The sequence below is a fragment of the Bidens hawaiensis genome, unplaced genomic scaffold (assembly GCF_021521415.1).
Source record: "Bidens hawaiensis isolate Kalapana, Puna unplaced genomic scaffold, B.hawaiensis_p1.1 tig00031487_1, whole genome shotgun sequence".
NCBI lineage: Eukaryota > Viridiplantae > Streptophyta > Magnoliopsida > Asterales > Asteraceae > Bidens > Bidens hawaiensis.
The window spans coordinates 19528-39951 of record NW_027505214.1 but is presented as its reverse complement, the minus strand read 5'-3'; the positions used below and the strand labels follow the sequence as shown (position 1 = coordinate 39951).

General features: G+C 34.5%; 1 pseudogene; it reads right to left on the bottom strand.

Moving 5' to 3' along the window:
* Positions 1–9903: 9903 nt before the first annotated feature.
* LOC143611557 (protein translocase subunit SECA1, chloroplastic-like) lies at positions 9904–19920 on the bottom strand (annotated as a pseudogene).
* Between the last annotated feature and the right edge of the window lie 504 nt (positions 19921–20424).

Here is a 20424-nt window from a genome sequence, read left to right as displayed (position 1 = left end):
TGTTGCCTTGTGTTAACACCGCGAACAGATAAACCGTGCAAAAACTTGGTAAATCCAAGAAAATTGAGCTTTCCATCACTGCTTCGTATCCGGTCCTTTAGTATTGAGTGACCCGAATCACCCACGTTCATTTCCTACACATGTTATCAGGTTTGCAACCCGTCTCCCACATTTTAAACTTATCAGTCGCAATAAGGGCTTTACAACAAAAAGCAGCCGTTGCTTTCTCCCGCATGCAATAATAAAAATTCAGTATTCCCAAAATGTCCTTTGTTTTATAAATGTTATCAATTAATCTTGTTTCAAGCTTACTTTTCCATGTGCCAAACGGTCCATAAATGTTATGAAACCGTCCAATTCGGCACTCGATTCCAAAATCTTTCGTGTAATGCTTGCACAATTCCTCGGTTGCTAGTTTCTCCAAACCGTAAGCATGTTGTGGCTAAAATACAATTTCAAAATAATAAAACAATTACAATTAGGTGCAAACAACCGTCCTCGAGATCAGCCTGCCATAAGCTTAATAAACTAGACCAAGCTTCACCTATCGAGCTCGAGTTGGCTTGCAGGCCTAATCAAGCCGATTATTTACATATGGGTGAGCTAAAATGGTAACGGGTCAAGTGGTTTCATAAAATCTCCTACGTCATTTTATATAATTATATAGGTGGCAATCATGGCCCATTCTTCAAAGAATGGGTTGATTTGGACAAACAAATTTGTATATGGGCTCATTTGGGTCAACTCATATTAAACAACAGGGTCAACTTGGGTCTACTCAAACAAGACAACAGGTCAAAACGGGCCATTATTATAGAACTTGTTAACTTTAAAAAGAATATAGCAGGTGAACCTATTTTGATACATTTTCCAAAATGACTCATTTCAACCAGAGACCAAAAGTCAGAACCCGTATTGACCCGAAACAAATTGTTACTTTTTTAAGCGTCCCGTTTTACCCTAAATTCATTTTGTTCCTGTATTGACCAGCCTGTTTTGAGCATTCGACCGACCAGCCGGTTTTAACTTAAACTCAATTTGTTCCCGTATTGACCCAGACCATTTTGAGCATTTAACCGACCCGCCAGGGTTTCATAATCACCTTTGCGAACTGCAAAACTTCTTCCGCGACATGTTAAACCAATTCATCACGGAATGGTGTTTTCAGACCAGACCAGTTACAGGAACCTGAAAAACATTAATCCATACTAAAGTTATGATACTTCTATTCGTATAATGAGACTAACATACTTTATATACACTCATAATAATATTACCTTATTTCTCAGCATTTGTCTTTCGCCTTTCAGTCAATGGATGTCATGCCCAAAACATTTTTGCAGAAAAATATCACCATAAAATATGCCCACCTGCCACTATGAGAGCTAAAAGGTAAAAAGAATACATATGTAGGGGTGCAAACGAGCTGGGCTGCTCGCGAGCTACTCAAGCTCGGATCGATATAAGAATAATAAACAGATATATCATAAGCACGCTTATAATTATATGTTTAAGCATAAACATATATAAACATAAGATTATATATATGCTTATTCTTACCTTATAAGCATATATAAGATTATATATGTTTATGCTTATATATAAGCATAAGCATAATGCTTATATATATGTTTATGCTTATGTTTATATACACTTATGCTTAAGAATATATAATCTTATATATGCTTATGAAACACTCGAGAAAGTAAGGATGACTCATGAAAGGTGGCATCAGTACAAGTAAAGTATCGGTGAAGGGTTGGGCTATAGCACCGATACCCCTTTTGAACCCGTGAGTAACCAAGAAAGACACAACGAATAGCTCGGAGATCAAGTTTAGTGACTCTCGAACGATGATCATGAACATAGGCCACACAACCAAAAACTCTAGGTGTGAGAGGAAATGGAGTGCCGTTGAAAATTAGTATAGAAAACGGTGTTTTACCATGAAGGACGGGTTTGGGCATGCGGTTAATCAGATATGTGGCAGTGAGAACGACATGAAGCGATAAGGAACACTGGATTGGAACATAATTGTGCGAGCGACATCCAATAGGTGACAATGTTTGCTTTCGGACACACCATTTTGTTGGGATGTATACGCTTTTAAGTATGAAGATGTTGTGGGTATTTAAGTATGAAGAAAAGTCGGTGGAAAAATATTTTTTGGCATTATCAGATTGTAAAGTTTTAATCGTGGTGTTAAACTGGTTTTGAACATAAGCATTAAATTCACAAAAGGTTGAAAACACCTCACTACGAGATTTCAACAAATAAACCCAAGTAGCACGAGCATAGTCATCAATAAAGGTAACCCAACGTAGATTTTGTATGCCAAGGACCCCATACATCTGAATGCAAAAGTTCAAAACAAAAACTAACTCGATTAGACACTCTAGAGGGTAGGGACGCCTGGTGTGTTTACCAAGTTGACACGACTCACAATGAAAATTAAAAGACGAAAGTGGTAAATCTGGTCTTGTTTGCCTCAGAACCGTTGTAGAGGGATGACCTAACCGACAGTGGTCGTCCTTGACTCTTGAATCACAAGCATTCGTTGTAAGACGTGACGGGAAGGTCAAACGGTAGAGGCCTCCTGATTCAAAACCTATGCCAATCAGACAGTTCGTTCCTAGTTTTTGAAATATACAGTGAGTATGTAAAATTTAGCGGAGCAAATGTTTTGTTTAGTAAGTTTGCTTACAGAACAAAGGCTATCATGAAATTTAGGAACAAAGAGAATAGAGGAGAGGCTTAAGTTGGACGAATCGTTAATGGATCCAACTCCAAACCCCAAGTACAGGGCAGAAATAAACATCAACTGGCTGGTGGGGAGCTTTGGAAAGAATACCCGGTTCCAGTCAAGTGATGAGTAGCTCCAGAATTAATAATCCAAGATGAAGCAAGACTAAGAAACGCACCAGAATCGGTCGCATTGGCATGTGGAGTAAGGGTAGACGTTTGAGAGTCTAGAATACGCTGGAGACGACAGTAGTCCTCTTCACTAAACGTGTAGGCAGGAGTGGCGATCGGATCTGAATCCTCACCAGTGGTAACCAAGCGAGCTTTGGGTCGAGGATGTGGCTGGCTTCCAAGAGGACGGTTCGGGCAATCCCATTTCATGCGACTTGATATAAACATAAGCATAAGCATAAGCATAAAAATATATAAGCATAAGAATATATAAACATAAGCATAAGCATAAAAATATATAAGCATAAGCATATATAAACATAAGCATAAGCATAAAAATATATAAACATAAGCATAAACATATATAAACATAAGCATAGACATATATAAACATAAGAATAAGCATAAAAATATATAAGCATAAGCATATATAAACATAAGCTAAGCATAAGCATAAGAATATATAAACATAAGCATAAGCATAAACATTAAAAATATATAAGCATAAGCATAAGAATATATAAGCATAAGCATAAGAATATATATGAGCATAAACATAAGCATAAGCATATATAAACATAAGCATAAGCATATATAAACATAAGCATAAGCATAAAAATATATAAGCATAAGCATATATAAACATAATCATAAGCATAAGCAAAAAAATATATAAACATAAGCATAAGCAAAAGAATATATAAGCATAAGCATACATAAACATAAGCATAAGCATAAGAATATATAAGCATATATAAGCATAAGCATAAGAATATATAAGCATAAGCATACATAAACATAAGCATAAGCATAAGAATATATAAGCATAAGCATAAGCATAAGCATATATAAACATAAGCATAAGCATAAGCATAAGAATAAGAATATATAAGCATAAGTATAAGAATATATAAGCATAAGCATATATAAACATAAGCATAAGCATAAGAATATATAAGCATAAGCATATATAAACATAAGCATAAGCATAAGAATATATAAGCATAAGCATACATAAACATAAGCATAAGCATAAGAATATATAAGCATAAGCATAAGCATAAGCATATATAAACATAAGCATAAGCATAAGCATAAGAATAAGAATATATAAGCATAAGTATAAGAATATATAAGCATAAGCATATATAAACATAAGCATAAGCATAAGAATATATAAGCATAAGCATATATAAACATAAGCATAAGCATATATAAGCATAAGCATATATAAACATAAGCATAAGAATATATAAGCAAGCATATATAAACATAAGCATAAGCATAAGAATATATAAGCATAAGCATATATAAACATAAGCATAAGAATATATAAGCATAAGCATATATAAACATAAGCATAAGCATAAGAATATATAAGCATAAGCATATATAAACATAAGCATAAGCATAAGAATATATAAGCATAAGCATATATAAACATAAGCATAAGCATAAGCATAAGAATATATAAGCATAAGCATATATAAACATAAGCATAAGCATAAGAATATATAAGCATAGGCATATATAAACATAAGCATATATATAATCTTATGCTTATGCTTATATATAAGCATAAACATAAGAATATATACGCTAACGGGCCGAGAATATGTAAAAGAAGCATAAGCATAATAATACATAAGCATATATAAACATAAGTATTAAGATTAGATATATGCTTATTTTTATGCTTATGCTTATATAAGCATAAGATTATGCTTATGCTTATGCTTATGCTTATGCTTATATAAGTATATTAATACATAAGCATAAGCATAAGATTATATTTATGCTTATGCTTATGCTTATATAAGCATAAGATTATGTTTATGCTTATAATTATATATATGCTTATGCTTATATAAGCATAAGCATAAGCATAAGCATAAGCATAATAATACATAAGCATAAGCATAAGCATATATAAACATAAGCAAAAACATATATAAACATAGTAACATAAGCATAAGCATATATAAACATAAGCATAAACATATAAAAACATAGTAACATAAGCATAAGAATAAATAAGCATAAGCATATATAAACATAAGCATAAGCATATATAAACATAAACATAAGCATAAACATATATAAACATAGTAACATAAGCATAAGAATAAATAAGCATAAGCATATATAAACATAAGCATAAGAATATATAAGCATAAGCATATATAAACATAAGCATAAGCATAAGAATATATAAACATAAGCATATATAAATATAAGCATAAGCATAAGAATATATAAACATAAACATAAGCACAAGAATATATAAGCATAAGCATATATAAACATAAACATAAGCATATATAAACATAAGTATAAGCATAAGAATATATAAGCATAAGCATATATAAACATAATCATAAGCATAAGCATATATAAACATAAGCATATAAACATAAGCAAAAGCATATATAAACATAAACATAAGCATATATAAACATAAGTATAAGCATATATAAACATAAGCATAAGCATAAGCATAAAAATATATAAGCATAAGCATAAGAAAATATAAGCATAAGCATATATAAACATAAGCACAAGCATAAGAATATATAAGCATAAGGATAAGAATCTATAAGCATAAGCATATATAAACATAAGCATAAGCATATATAAACATAAGCATAAGCATAAAAATATATAAGCATAAGCATATATAAACATTAACATAAGAATATATAATCATAAGCATATATAAACATAAGTTTAAGCATAAGATTATATTGGCATAAGCATATATAAACATAAGCATAAGCATAAAAATATATAATCATAAGCATTTATAAACATAAGCATAAGCATAAGCATAAGCATAAGCATAAGCATAAGCATAAGCATAAGCATAAGCATAAGCATAAGCATAAGCAAATATAAACATAAGCATAAGCATAAAAATATATAAGCATAAGCATATATAAACATAAGCATAAGCATAAAAATACATAAGCATAAGAATATATAAGCATAAGTATATATAAACATAAGCATATTTATAATCTTACTTTATTAGAAATAGTAAATAATGTACATAAAATAGAAAGTTAAAGCAAAAGTGTTCAGGGTCAACCTAGCTAGACATTAGATTTTACCAGTTTGACCTGTTACCCAACCCGATGAATCTACCACCACTAATGGTGACAAATGAACATGACAAATATTGAACATCTTACCAAGTGGTTTTGACACTGTCAAGCAGCTTTGAAATTTCATCCCATCCTGTAAGAAATACCAGTATTGCCCCTTACCCCTGGACCTTCGTGACGACATATATACTCAATAGTTGCTTCTACATGTATAAAAGTTTTACACTTATGCTTTTTTTCTTCCCATCCTGTTCAACGAAACTGAACTTAATGTTTTTTCTTCAGTATTAAGTTTTACACTTATGCCTGAAGAAGACGATATTTTAATAACAAACTACATAAAAACATAAGGGTACCTTTAATAGGTGAATCATCTTCAGATTCAGAGCTCTCGGATTCTACTACTTTCCTTGGAGATCTAAAACGTTTATTTGCCTCACGGTCTGGTTTTATGACAGGAGAGTCTTGAAGGTCCATGGAAATATTCTACATATAAAAATATTAAAGTGAATATAAATTATGATAAGCTGATAAAAAGACACTAGTTGTAGGATATAGCTTAGTTTACCTTTGTGAAAAATTTGTTACTGTTTGAGTTGCAGTTTGGTTTTGCTCTAAACAAGTTGTCAACCAGGCTATCAACATTCGCCAGCGGGCTACCAACATTCGCCATTGGGCTACCAACATTCGCCAGTGGGCTACCAACATTCGCCAACGGGCTATCAACATTCGCCATTGGGCTACCAACATTCGCCAACAGGCTACCAATATTCGCCAGTGTCTACCGAAACTCCTATTCCCACTCATATGATCCTATCACACAAATTTTAGATCTATTCAGCATAATTGTATATACACAACAGAACACACATATACAAACTGAAATTAGGGGCAAAAAGCAAAGAGGATAATATCCAACTATAAGTGATCATTGACGAACATATAACATTGAATGCATGATCTAAAAGACGATTAAACAAATTCCAGTCTGTTGATGTTAGGAGATAAACAGAAATCATAAGCAAACCCTAAACCTATATCAAAATAATGAGACGTAAAGAAGAATTTGATATGATTAAAGGTACCAGCAGATGCTTACATCATCTAAACGTCGTCGTCCCATCTCCATCGTTCTTACTTCAGCTTGATTCCGCAGATCTAGAATTAAGAAGAAAAAATCAACAAGCTACTCGTGAACAACAATTTTCAAATATTAACATACAAACGATTAACGAACAAAACTATAACATCTAGCAAATCCTGCTTCCAGTAACAATCATAGTGCAAAATTAGGGTTCTCGTGAACTAGCAACACATCATGATCTAATTGAACATCCTAGGGTTCATAATCGCAGGGCAAACAAACTTATTATGCACGAATCTAACCAGAACTATAACATTAATGATAACAGATTACGAATCAACTCGTAACAATTAAAAACAACTAACTAGGGTTCCAGATCGCAGTGCAAACAAACTTATTATGCACAAATCTAACCAGAACTATAACATTAATGATAACAGATTACGAATCAACTCGTAACAATTAAAAACAACTAACTAGGGTTCCAGATCGCAGTGCAAACAAACTTATTATGCTCGAATCGAACCAGAACTAAAACATTAACAATAACAGCTTACAAATCAACTCAGAACGATTATAATCAACTAATTAAGGTTCCAAATCGCAGTGCAGACAAACTTATTATGCACGAATCTAACCAGAACTATAACATTAATAATAACAGCTTACGAATCAACTCATAACGATTAGAATCAACTAATTAGGGCTCCAAATAAGCTCACCTGATTAATTACGATCCGTATTTGAATCAGTTGATACGATAGCTTGAGTTATTCAACAAACTGATAATAATTCAACAATTGGACGAGTTAGGGTTCTGAATCAAGCTTAATAACAATGAATCGAACCGGAATTATAACAATAATAATAATAATAATAGTTTACGAGTTAACTCAGAACGATTAGAATCAGCTAATTAGGGCTCCGAATAAGCTTACCTGCTTAATTACGATCCGTATTTGAATCCGTCGAACCGGTAGCTTGATTGATTATTTTCAGAGCGGAACTTCTCAAATTCAACAAGGAAAACTCGACTTTTAAGATCTAGAGCTGCCCTGAATACAACAAAATAGATTGATGGAATGTCAAATAACAAAAACACCAAAAACCGAAATACATATACTCATAATAATATAACAGATTAATGAATTATCAATTAACGGATTACATTACAGATCATAAGCAGAGTTTATATTTCATATCACAGCGTGTTTGACAGCAAATATGTTTTTTTATTATATGCTGTGATTTGTTCACCTTCATTTCATGTATATAATGTGCATCCAATTCATGTACTTCTAAGCAAAAACTTTCGCCTAAGTTTGATTTTGGTTATTAAGTATTAACCAAACCGAAAACTGACAAACTAATCAAATAAACTGAACCGATAAGTTAATCCGGTTTAAGCTAATAAACTAACTGAATCATACACATCCCTACATCAAACAATATATAGAGATATGACAGTTAAGTTACTCTTCTTACTATAATAAGATGCTCAACTGAGAAACCTGCAAACCTAATGAATAAATAAACCAACTGACTGACTAATTGAGTACTAACAGCTTCCGATTGCAAATGACCTAATTGATTAATTAATGTTTAAACTTCAAACTATAGCTATATTCAAAGATCCTATAGCAGACAGACACCAAATCAACAACTGAAGGTAAGCATATGCATAAATAATACTACCTTGAGAGGATGTAAACCAGCTTTAAGCTCGTTCGGATGAAGAATCGTACTCGTTATCACTTTCCACTCTCTTCTCCGTTGACGATTAGTTTCGTGAAAACCCTAGCTCGCCTGATTTTGGGGCTAATTGAAAGAGAGAGATGAAATAATAATTAGAGTCGGAGTCAACTGGTTCATGTATCACCAAACTGAACTTATTAGGGCTCGAATTAGGGAGGATTGAGATCATCGTTTGCAGAGTTAGGGCTTCAATTCCTCGATTTCTCTCCGTCTGAACGGATACTTGCGTTTGGATGATGGAAATGGATGATGATAGAGAAAGTGATCGGAACACCGGTGGGATCATACGGACAGGAGGAGAAATTACGGATATGAATAAAAATTCGTGTTCGTGTCTATTGTAAACTGAAGTGAGCGGACACTAACAGACCAACAAACATAAATGACTCTAACGACCAAATAAACACGAGAAGGACCGATCTTGAAAAGCGTTAATGTCCTAACATTTTGTTAATTATAGACAGTGATGAATGTGTACTTAAGGGAGGGTGAAACCACTCTATTAGTTAACCATAAGGTGCACAAAACAACCGGAACCAGACCTGACCCGACCCGACCCGCGGGTACGGACTAGGCTTTGGGTTTCCCCCGGAACCGGTTCTGCCAATACCCGATCAAAACCCGAAAAAAACCCAATGGAACCGCTCAAATACCCGACTATATCCGTAATCGGTTCCTATCCTCGCCCAGTTTCGACTTTTGTTAACCATGTCCTGTTCGAGTTCATAAGAATACCCGGTTTGTGCACCTCTAGTTAACCATAAGAATCAAGAAGTGTCTTAAATGTGAATTAGTTAACATGAGCCTATTACAAAAACCGAACCATAAAATTATGTTTTTAGAAAATGGCTTAGCCAAACCATCCCTGTTTGTCGGTTATTTTTGCTATTAGGCTAACCTTTACGAATTACTACATTTATGCGTTTGTCGTAAGACAATTAATTCTTAAAATATTTTTATCTTATAAAACAAAAGTTTATAAAAAATCGTTAACAAAGTACAAAAAGAAAATTAGTATTCACCTTTATACATATGCTATATATTAATATCCATCACCACTTAACACTAGATTTGATAATGCGTGACTATGTAACCTCAAATGAATCAACAATATTTTAACTCCGACTGCGCATTGGTCGGTTTAAGGCTCTCAAACCGACACACGCACGCCCTCAACCGAATCAACATCTATATTTAATCATCACCACGTATTCTACAATTAATTAAATAAGATTGTAAGAGAGTAATATACTAGCTCTGTAACTTTAGTTTCATAACATGAGCTCTATGAAATCATCTTTGGAAGTTGATGAACTCAAAGATATATGATACACATTATGGTTTCGCCTTTGAAGACTCAAAAATAATATTTGCAAATTCCACGTCATACTTTGGCCTCAGAGCTGACAGATGATGGTGGGGGAACCGACCCGTTTGAACCATCTTTGCGGGTTTTAGCAGGATCTTTCACCATCACGGGTTTAAACTGAGATAAGAATAGATATATCAGATAACAATCATCCAATGCAAAATATAAAATTTACTTATAACTTATTACTGGTTTTAGCAACCAATCTCATTTTTAACTTATTTTACATGTAAATTAACACTAGAAATAAAGATGCCACATCAGCAGCTTTTGAAAAATCAGCAAAAATAACATTTTCCTTTTATAATATCAAACAAATATAATTATATATGGAAGAAGTGATACCGAACCTGGTATATAGAGTATATAACATTTCTTCTTATTTGTGCCATCATTTCAATAAAAAGATTGTATCCTTCAAGTTTGTACTCGATAAGCGGGTCCCGTTGTGCATATCCACGTAAGCCTACAGCTTGTTGAACAAATTTAAGTGCTTGCAAGTGTTCTTTCCATAACCGATCTATGTTGCTCAATATTAAGAATCTTTCCGCTTCTTTCATTAATCCCGGTGCTTCTCTATCCACAATATCCTATAAATAGTATAGCTTACTTAAGTAAATGATAATGTAATTCATAAAGTCAACCTACTGACTTTCTTTTTTATAATCAAGTAGGGGTGCAAACGAGCCGAGCCCGAGTCGTTTAACTTTCACAGAGCTCGTTTAAATCTCTATTTCTAAAGCTTAAGCTCGGCTCAGGCTTGGCTCGTTTACTATTTCTTAATTAATTTTTATATATTTATAATTATTATCATATAGTTTTTTTCCAATTATAATTTTGTATATAACATACTATATACTATTTAGTTATTTTTCATAACATTGTATAGATTAATTAATAATTATTAAAGATATATAAATACATATTGTAAAATTTTATATTAATGAAAGGCTCGTTTAGGCTCGCGAATCGGCTCAAGCTCGATAAGTAAAGCTCGGGCTGGCTTATTAAACGAGCTCACTTTTAGGCTCGAGCTGGGGCTCGGGCTCGTTTAAGCCCGGCTCGATCGAGTTTTTTCACGAGCCGATCTCAAGTAGCTCGCGAGCAGCTCGGCTCGTTTGCACCCGCATATGCAAGAGTAATAATTACCCTTTTCTGTAAATATGCTTCACGTCCACGAAGACGAAGATAATTCCTCAGCTCTTCATAAGTCGAAGAATTGGTCGCAAGTAAATCTGGAGTCAAATCAGTCAACAGATAGCAGTACCTGCAGTCAAATAAGTTATTATAATTAGTAATTTTACATAAAGAGGTAAAAATAATTAACAGATATTGAAATATGAACTTACTGCTGGAGTTTGGCAATAAGCTTTTCAAAATCCCAGTTTTCTTTAGGAGTATCAGGACCAATATTTGCCTGTTAAAATTCCAAAATAAATAAATAAATAAATAAAAATCAAAAGTAGCAATATATTAAAAACCTCTAATATGTCATCCATTGTGAGTTCAGCATACTCAATAATTAGAGACTGGAGATCTTCAGATTCTAAAGCTCTTCTTCTCTCTGTATAAACACGGTCTCTTTGACTGTTCAAACCTCATCATATTCAAATAACTGTTTTCGGATGTCAAAAAAGTAATTTTCCACTTTTCTTTGGGCTTCATCGAGTGCTTTTGTCAACATTTTTGATTCAATCGGTAGATCCTCAACTCTAAAAGCTCTCATCATGCCCTAACAGTTTTAATGTTCACTAAGATCTAAATGATATATAATTAGAAACAAAAATATAAGACAGAGTTTAAACCTGAATCCGATCACCACCAAATATTCTAAAGATGTTATCTTCAAGACTGAGAAAGAAACGGATACTTCCGGGATCCCCTTGCCTCCCACTTCGCCCGCGCAGCTGTATACATTTGGAAGTACAAATATTATTCACACATGTAAGTGCATATGTATGTAAATAAAACCAAGAACTATGCTACACTATGCTATGTTGCATAGCATAGCATAGCTAGATACATATATGTAAATTATCACGTGAGAACCTTAATATGGTGAGAACAAATACTAAATGCACCATAAAACGCATAAAATGCACAAATATAGCAAAAACACAATGGCGTTTCTATTAATATGGCACAACTTACAAAAATGGCACTGTGTTGTTTTTAGCCATATGTGTGCCTTTTATGTCGTTTATACTGGTTCTCAATCTTTCAACATATTTAAGGTTCTTGAGTGATCGACTCTGCGTGTATAATGCTAAATCACATTAAAAGATAAAAACTTCACCTGATTGTCAATTCGTCGTGACTCATGGCGTTCTGTACCAACAACATGAAGTTCTCCAGCAGCTACAACCTTCTTTTTTTCTTCCTCTGTGTAGGCTTTATATTCTTTTGCGATCTCTAAAAATGATTGGCGCAATTTAGCAATTACTTCATCTTGCGTGGGACCCTACAAAATACTACACAACATTAGTTGTTTTACGAAATTTGCAATAAACTTTATCAAGTCATCTATAATATATTTTCATCATCTGTTTAAACAGGTGTCACCTTTTCACAAGCATAAGAGAGTCGCTCTTCGGCATCCAGCTCAGGTAAAGCTCTTCGACCCCATGAGCTGGCAGCTGACTGTACAGCTTCCTCAACAACCTTGCTGGTTTTTTCAGATAGTGCACATGGGAACAAGCTTTCACTCACCTGCAAAACATGAACATGTAAGAGATGACATGAACTATTGGTAGATCCAAACTGAGACGGATCGGACTGGGTTGACCCGCAAATATATATACAATTGTTAACTATGATTATAAAAGGCAGTGTTGTTACAATGATAATACAAATCTTTTAAATATAAACATATTGAAATTGCCTCTTCCACGGTATTTATACAAAAAGGTAGGGATAAGCAAAAAGCCAATTAACCCAGCTGAAACTGTAAAAACCGACTAAAAAATAACCTGAATAAATGGTTAACAAATAGTTTTGATCGAAAGTTTCAGGCCCATATTTATTCTTTTGCATAAATTTGGATCATTTTTTTTCCAGCCCAAACATCTCAAGCCAAAAAGCTGTATGTAAAATCGAAACCAAGCGGTTTCTTAAATTAGAAAACCGAAATGCCAGTTTTCTAAAACCGAAACTTCAGTTTTGATTCGGTCTGAACCCAAAACCAACCCCTACAAAGAGGCGTAGACAAACCTTCCATGTCTTCTTTGGGGGAGCTTTCTTCACGGAAACAAAAACTCCCTCAGTTGACTTAACAACACTGCAGCATTAATATGATTTTAAGTGCTGATACATAATGAATAGAAACATGATAACAAACAAACATAATATGCAATAATAATACCTTGGCATGAGCAACTCTCGTAACTTCAACCTAGCCATAAATTCTGCATTACCACCAAGAATGATATCTGTTCCTCGACCAGCCATATTAGTAGCAATAGTGACTGCCCCTAGCCGACCACTTTGTGCCACAATCTCAGCTTCTCGCTCCACATTTTCTGGTTTTGCATTTAAAACCTTCATAATGAATAATTTAAGTCAGAATGTGAGTGAAACTACTTGTGAAGGAAAAAACTGAGGTTATTTTGATGGCAAACTGAGGTTATTTTAAAACCTTCATAATGAATAATTAAGTCTGTGTTTTGCTGTAACCATCAACTTTCAAAACGTTTGATAAAAAATCAAACTTTTTTAAGAAAATTGATTTAAGGTAATCCAAAACGCTAATCTATCAGTAGCTTTGATCATGTTGACTTTTTCTCCTGACATGGCACTTTAAAAACCGCTTACCTTAGTAGAAGATTATCATAAATGAAACTTTTTAAGAGAACTGTTTTGTGAGTGCAAATAAAGTGTGTTGCCAAAAAAGAAATTAAACCAAAGTTCATTAGCTTTTGTGCAATTTTCCCTAATCTTTGTGCTCAGTCGTTGGGGAAAATATATATATGGAAAAAAAAAGGAAGTATAACCTCATGAGTGATTCCAGCTTCGCGAAGTTGTGTTGATAATAAATCACTCTGCTCAACGCTAGTTGTGCCAACAAGCACGGGCCGGCCCGTTTTGTTCATTCTAGAAATTTCTACAACAACCGCCTGCCATTTTCCATTGGTTGCTCGAAACACCACATCTGACTCATCCTGTGTTTGGCCATATTATTTCTTTATTAGTTATTTATATTAACAAAAACCAAAGAGAACATGTGGAATATTACAAATTAATGCACCTTTCTTATCATAGGCTTGTTTGTTGGGACAATTGTAACTTTGAGTTTGTAAATACTCTCAAATTCTGAACTCTCGGTTGCAGTTGTGCCAGTCATGCCACAAAGTTTTGGAAACTGTAAAAGTTACAAAGGTAAGTTCATATAGAGGCGGTAATTTCAACACATTAACTTAAGTGGTTCTTAAGCCAGTCAAATTAAATATTTCTACAAAGAATGGTTCAAATTTCAAAAGCACCCGAAGTGTATTTTAACGCATACGAACGCAGCATTACAGCTACATAAATCATTAAAGATTCTGATAATGATGTTGTCCTGGTATTGATATTTAAGGTAAATCCCAAGCAACGTACTCTTCATAAATGGTTCAATGTGGTAGTTATACTTTTTTATGTCCTAACCTGGTAATTAAAGTCAGTTTTATCAAAAGTTCTTTTTGCCCGTATTTGGTAAACTAATAACATAATTACCATATTAGCCTAAACAAGCTTGGGACGTAAAAAACTGTTACCAAAGTTTTTGAAAAGTACTTTGCTATTCTATAACATTTTACGGATATTGAATGTATGTATTAGACTAGACGTAATTATCATATCTAGAAGTCATTCAAATGTAGTATTATTCTCTCAATATATGAAGACCCTATTTAATACACAATACTATTCTTGGTTTATCTGCATGAACTTTTAAGATTTTTCTTCTCTTAACCTGAACCAATTTTAATCCGTTACATAACCAATGATCCGTCTAATAATAAATTCTCAACCCTTTAATGATAAGCCGATTAACAGAACCTGAAGAAAGAAGTTTTGGTAACTGATTGAGGCCAGCGTTACAGTCTCATTTTGAATGGGCAATCTTTCTTTAGCTTCCACTGCTTGATGAAGCCCATCACTCCAACGCCTACCCTGTGATAAAAGCAACCAGATTTTAAATTTTCATTAAACTTACATTTATTCCATATTAGATATCCCATGAAAATTGCAAATGATGGCAACAAAAAACCAAGAAGGTTAATTACAAAATTAGCTGCCAATTGCCACTTTTGTCCAAAACTAATATATAACTATAAATGGAAAATATAATTTGTTTGGTGTAACAAGTATATATATAATATTTAACTAGTAGTAACAAGAATTATTATATGTATATTAGAAAAACAACCAAAGAATTGTAAAGTTATTAAATTACCTGCATAACTCGACCACTAAACTCATCCACTATGAGAACCTCTTTTCCACGAATAATATAATTCACGTCTCTAAGAAATAACTCTGAAGAGGTATGTACCCGCCTCAACACCGAGCAAGGCGGGTCAACCCACAAGATATAGACAAGAGGCTTGAAATCAAGACATTACGAAGGCACAAAGCCAAAACCTATGCGCATGGCGCATATCACATATGCTCATGCATATCACATATGCTCATGCATCACATGCTCAGGCATCATATGCCCAGGCACCACACATGCTCAGGCATCATATGCCCAGGCATCACCTATGCTCACGCATCACATATGCTCACGCATATCACATATGCGCGTGGCGCATCAGCGCGCGGCGCATATCACATGCTCGTGCATATCACATCTGCGCATGAAACATCTGCGCGTGAGAATAAAGAGAAGACCTCGCGCATCCTCAGGATTGGCGCATATCACACATGCACATAATCAACCTCGTCCTTATCCAAATCAGGATTAGGGCAACCTTGATTGTGCACGTCAGACAACCTTCCAGAAGGTATCTTTTTAAGGAATAAGAATATGCTGATGTTGACAACTGCCAATGAAAGGTGGACAACTCAGCATAATTCATGGGCTACCACGTGATTACAACCAATGAAAAAGCACCAGGTGTCCCCAAGGACACGTGGCGCAGAGCAATTGGAGGAGGCCAACAAAACCCTAATTGGGTCTGAGCCCAATCAGTGGAAACCCTAGCACTATAAATACAGCATCAACTCCACAAGGAAAGATCATCCAATATCATCCAATATCATCCAATATCATCAGATAACACACTGGATAACATCCAATTACAGAGTATTCAGCTATTAAGCAATACACTCTAAATTCCTTACTCTCACATATTATTATCTTCTCCCACAAATACTTATTCTCACACCGGAGGGTTACCCCAAAGAGGACCCCTCTGTCCCTTTCTGAGGGGTAAGTTTACGGTGCTGTTCATTTTGTAGGTGGAAGAACCCAGATCCAAGAGAAACCATCGGTGAAATAGCATAATCACACCCGAGGAAAGTAGATCGTCTACCAGTGAGTCGATCCACGTTTCTTCAAACTCCTTAGCTTTTATAGCATTTAAGATAAATGAAGCCCATTGTTCTCTAGGATCATATAAATCTTTTACTTCAAGAATTTCTTCAGCATCTGCATACCCCTGTTCTGTAAGTAAAACATTCTTCTGCTTCTCGTCAACCTGCAATTAAATTATGATTGATTTGATGTCAAATTCAGTAAAACAAAAAAAGTATTTGTAACCATCTTTCCTTACTGTGTAATGTATATCTCGTTCAAAAGCAGCAGCTAATTTAGCAGCTTTATAGTATTGTTCACTTGGTTTTTCAGCAGGTCCTGATATAATAAGAGGAGTTCTTGCTTCGTCTATAAGAATAGAATCGACCTCATCGATCACACAGTAATTGAAACCCCTTATAACAAGCTCATCAACACTCTGTAGACCAAGTAGAATTATTTTAAACTATAAGTAAAAAAAATGGGTGATATAAAATATTTGATTTGTTTCTGCATAAACATAAAAATTACTTTCCATGGCAAGATTGTCTCTCAGATAATCAAAACCAAGCTCACTATTGGTGACATATGTGATATCACACAAGTAATTCTGCCTCCTTTCTTCACTTGTCATGTTTTCTGTCCAAATAAATCTGTTAGGGCAATAATAACTTACCTAAATACAAGCGTTAACGTACAATAAACGACAAGAATTTAAGAAAATAATAGGCATACGCTGGATTAGGCCAACCGTGAGTCCAAGAAAACGAGCAACTTGACCAACCCATTCACAATCTCTCCTTGCAAGATAATCATTAACTGTAACAATGTGGACTCCTTTACCAGTTAATGCATTTAAATAAGCTGGTAAAATGGCCACAAGAGTCTTTCCCTCTCCTGTCCTCATTTCAGCTATTTCTCCTTTATGAAGTACCATACCACCTATATCATCACAAAAACAATATGAAATCGTTAACACTCGCATAATTAACAATTGTTACTGCAGCAATAGATATAGCCTATTTGTATGTAGCTAACATCAAACATTCTCACTCCACCCAAAGGTGAACTTACTACCATTACATCACATTACACTTAATAATAAACATAAGCAGCCTTTTATACTGGATAAAAACAAGTAGTTTTAGATGGTGATGTTTGGTTTGCAGAAATCTAATTTTAGAACACATATCCTAATTTCCAAATTCCCAATATCAAAAAATTAAACCCATAAAACTCAAATTTTCATTTCTCAATTCATGTTTAATAGATGAACTTAAAGCATTTATTTACCTATTAGTTGAACATCAAACGGACGAAGACCTAGAACTCTTTTTGAAGCTTCTCTCACTATAGCAAACGCTTCCTGCAAGTTATACAGATTAGTAAGCCATGGAGCTAGATAAGGGTGAGCAATAACCGAACTGTTAACCAAAACCGAACTGAAAACCAAACCAAAAATTGGTTATCGTATTTTAAACCCAACCGAACCATTTATATTTTCATATATTTTTAGCTTTTATACCTTCATTTCATAAATTTCTTGTTTATACCTCCATTTCATGTATTTCTAAGCAAAACTTAGCCCAAGTTCGGTTTCGGTTATTAACCGAAGCTAACTGAACCAAAACCCGACAAACTACCTGAATAAACCGAACCGGTTAACCGAAACTGATTGACTAAAAAACTAGATTAACCAATGACTTCAGTTTCATTTTCGGTTGAGGCTAAATAGGGAGCTGACCACATCCCTAAAGCTAGGGTAAGCAAATAATCTAATTAACCGGACCATAACCGAACAAACAATTAACCAATTGTTCAGTTAAGCCATAACCGAAAACACTTGTAACTAACTCCTTACAGGCAACAGAGAATCCAAAATTTTAGCCCAAGTTCGGTTTTGGTTATTAACTGAAATTAACTGAACCGGACCGAAAACCAACAAACTAGCCAAATAAACAAAAACCAATTGATTAAAAAACCAGATTAACCAATAACTTCAATTTCAGTTTCAGTTTCGGTTGAGGACTTAGGCTAATAACCGAGCCAAGCACACTCCTAGAGCTAGGGTAAGCAAATAACCTAATTAACCGAACCATAACCGAAATAACCGAACAAACAATTAAGCTATTGTTCATTTAAGCCATAACCGAACAACAGAAAACACTCGTAATTAACTAACCAACTAACTAACTGCTTACAGGCAACAGAGAGTCCAACAATGAACTGAACAAACAATTAACCGATTGTTCAGTTAAGCCATAACCGAATAACTGAAAACACTCGTAACTGACAACTAACTGCTTACAGGCAACAGAGAGTCCAACAATTAACCGATTGTTCAGTTAAGCAATAACTGAAATAACCAAACAAACAATTAAGCTATTGTTCAGTTAAGCCATAACCGAATAACCAAAAACACTCGTAACTAACTAACTAACTGCTTACAGGCAACAGAGAATCCAATAATGAACCGAACAAACAATTAACCAATTGTTCAGTTAATCCATAACCGAATAACCAAAAACACTCGTAAGTCGTAACTAACTAACTAACTAACTGCTTACAGGCAACACAGAGTCCAACAATTAACCAATTGTTCAGTTAAGCCATAACTTCATAACCGAAAAACTCATAACTAACTAACTAACTAACCAACTAACTGCTTACCTGCAACAAAGAGTCCAACGCCTGCTGCGCTTGCCTCGCTCGTAACTTCAATCCATCCGTCCGTTCTCTCAAAACCGAATCCGAAACTGAACTCAGCTCCGCCTCAAGCGAATTAATAAGCTGAACCGTAGCCGCGTATTGCTGTCGAGTCGCCTCACCGGTATCTGTTCCACCTTTAAATATTCCACCGAGCAGACCTCCTAACGCCGCTGACGTCACGGTTCTCGTCTTCCGGCTTCTAATAACACGATGAGTACAATCCGTACGATAGAGTGTATGCTTGTTAATAATACATTCTGTTGATAGTAATAATAAGTTTGGAGTGAAATTAGGGTTGAGGAATTGGTGGTGTTTGGATGTGAGGATTGGAAAGGATGAGGCGGAGAAGTAGGTGTTGACGTGTGATTGAGATGCGATAGCCATTGAAGTGATTGAGAATTGATATTATTATTATTATTATTATTATTATTATAGTTTAATTGTGATTGTGTTCGCCATTGAAGAACACCTGCAACTGGTAGATTATTTGTGGGGGGAGAAAATGAAAGAAGTTAATTAATACGATTCGGATAAGGTGTTAATTAATAGGAAGAAGATAATTTATTTATTTTTTCAAATGCAACTTTCTTGTGTGTTATGTTAGACGTCGCAATCCTCAAATTAAGAGAGCTTAGCTGTCTTATTTTGATCTGGTTATGTTGTTTTAAAGTCAGAGTTTGATTTGGGTGTTGATCTGAAAATTATATCGTCGGCTGCCAGTTGACAGTCGTGACATCATAATAGCAAAACTCTTTGGCGTAAACAATGTGTGACGAAAGTCTGTAGGTGCGCCGGGTATTTTCAGGAACCGGGTAGGAATCGATTTCGGGTATGGTCAACAAAAGTCAAAACCGGATTCGGGTAGGAACCGGTTTCTGTATAGTCGGGTATTTTACCGGTTCTACCGGGTTTTTTCCGGGTTTCGAGTATGGTAGGGTCGGGTTTTGACCGGCTATTTCTGGTTCCAGATCGGGTCCGGAACCGGGTATTTTGT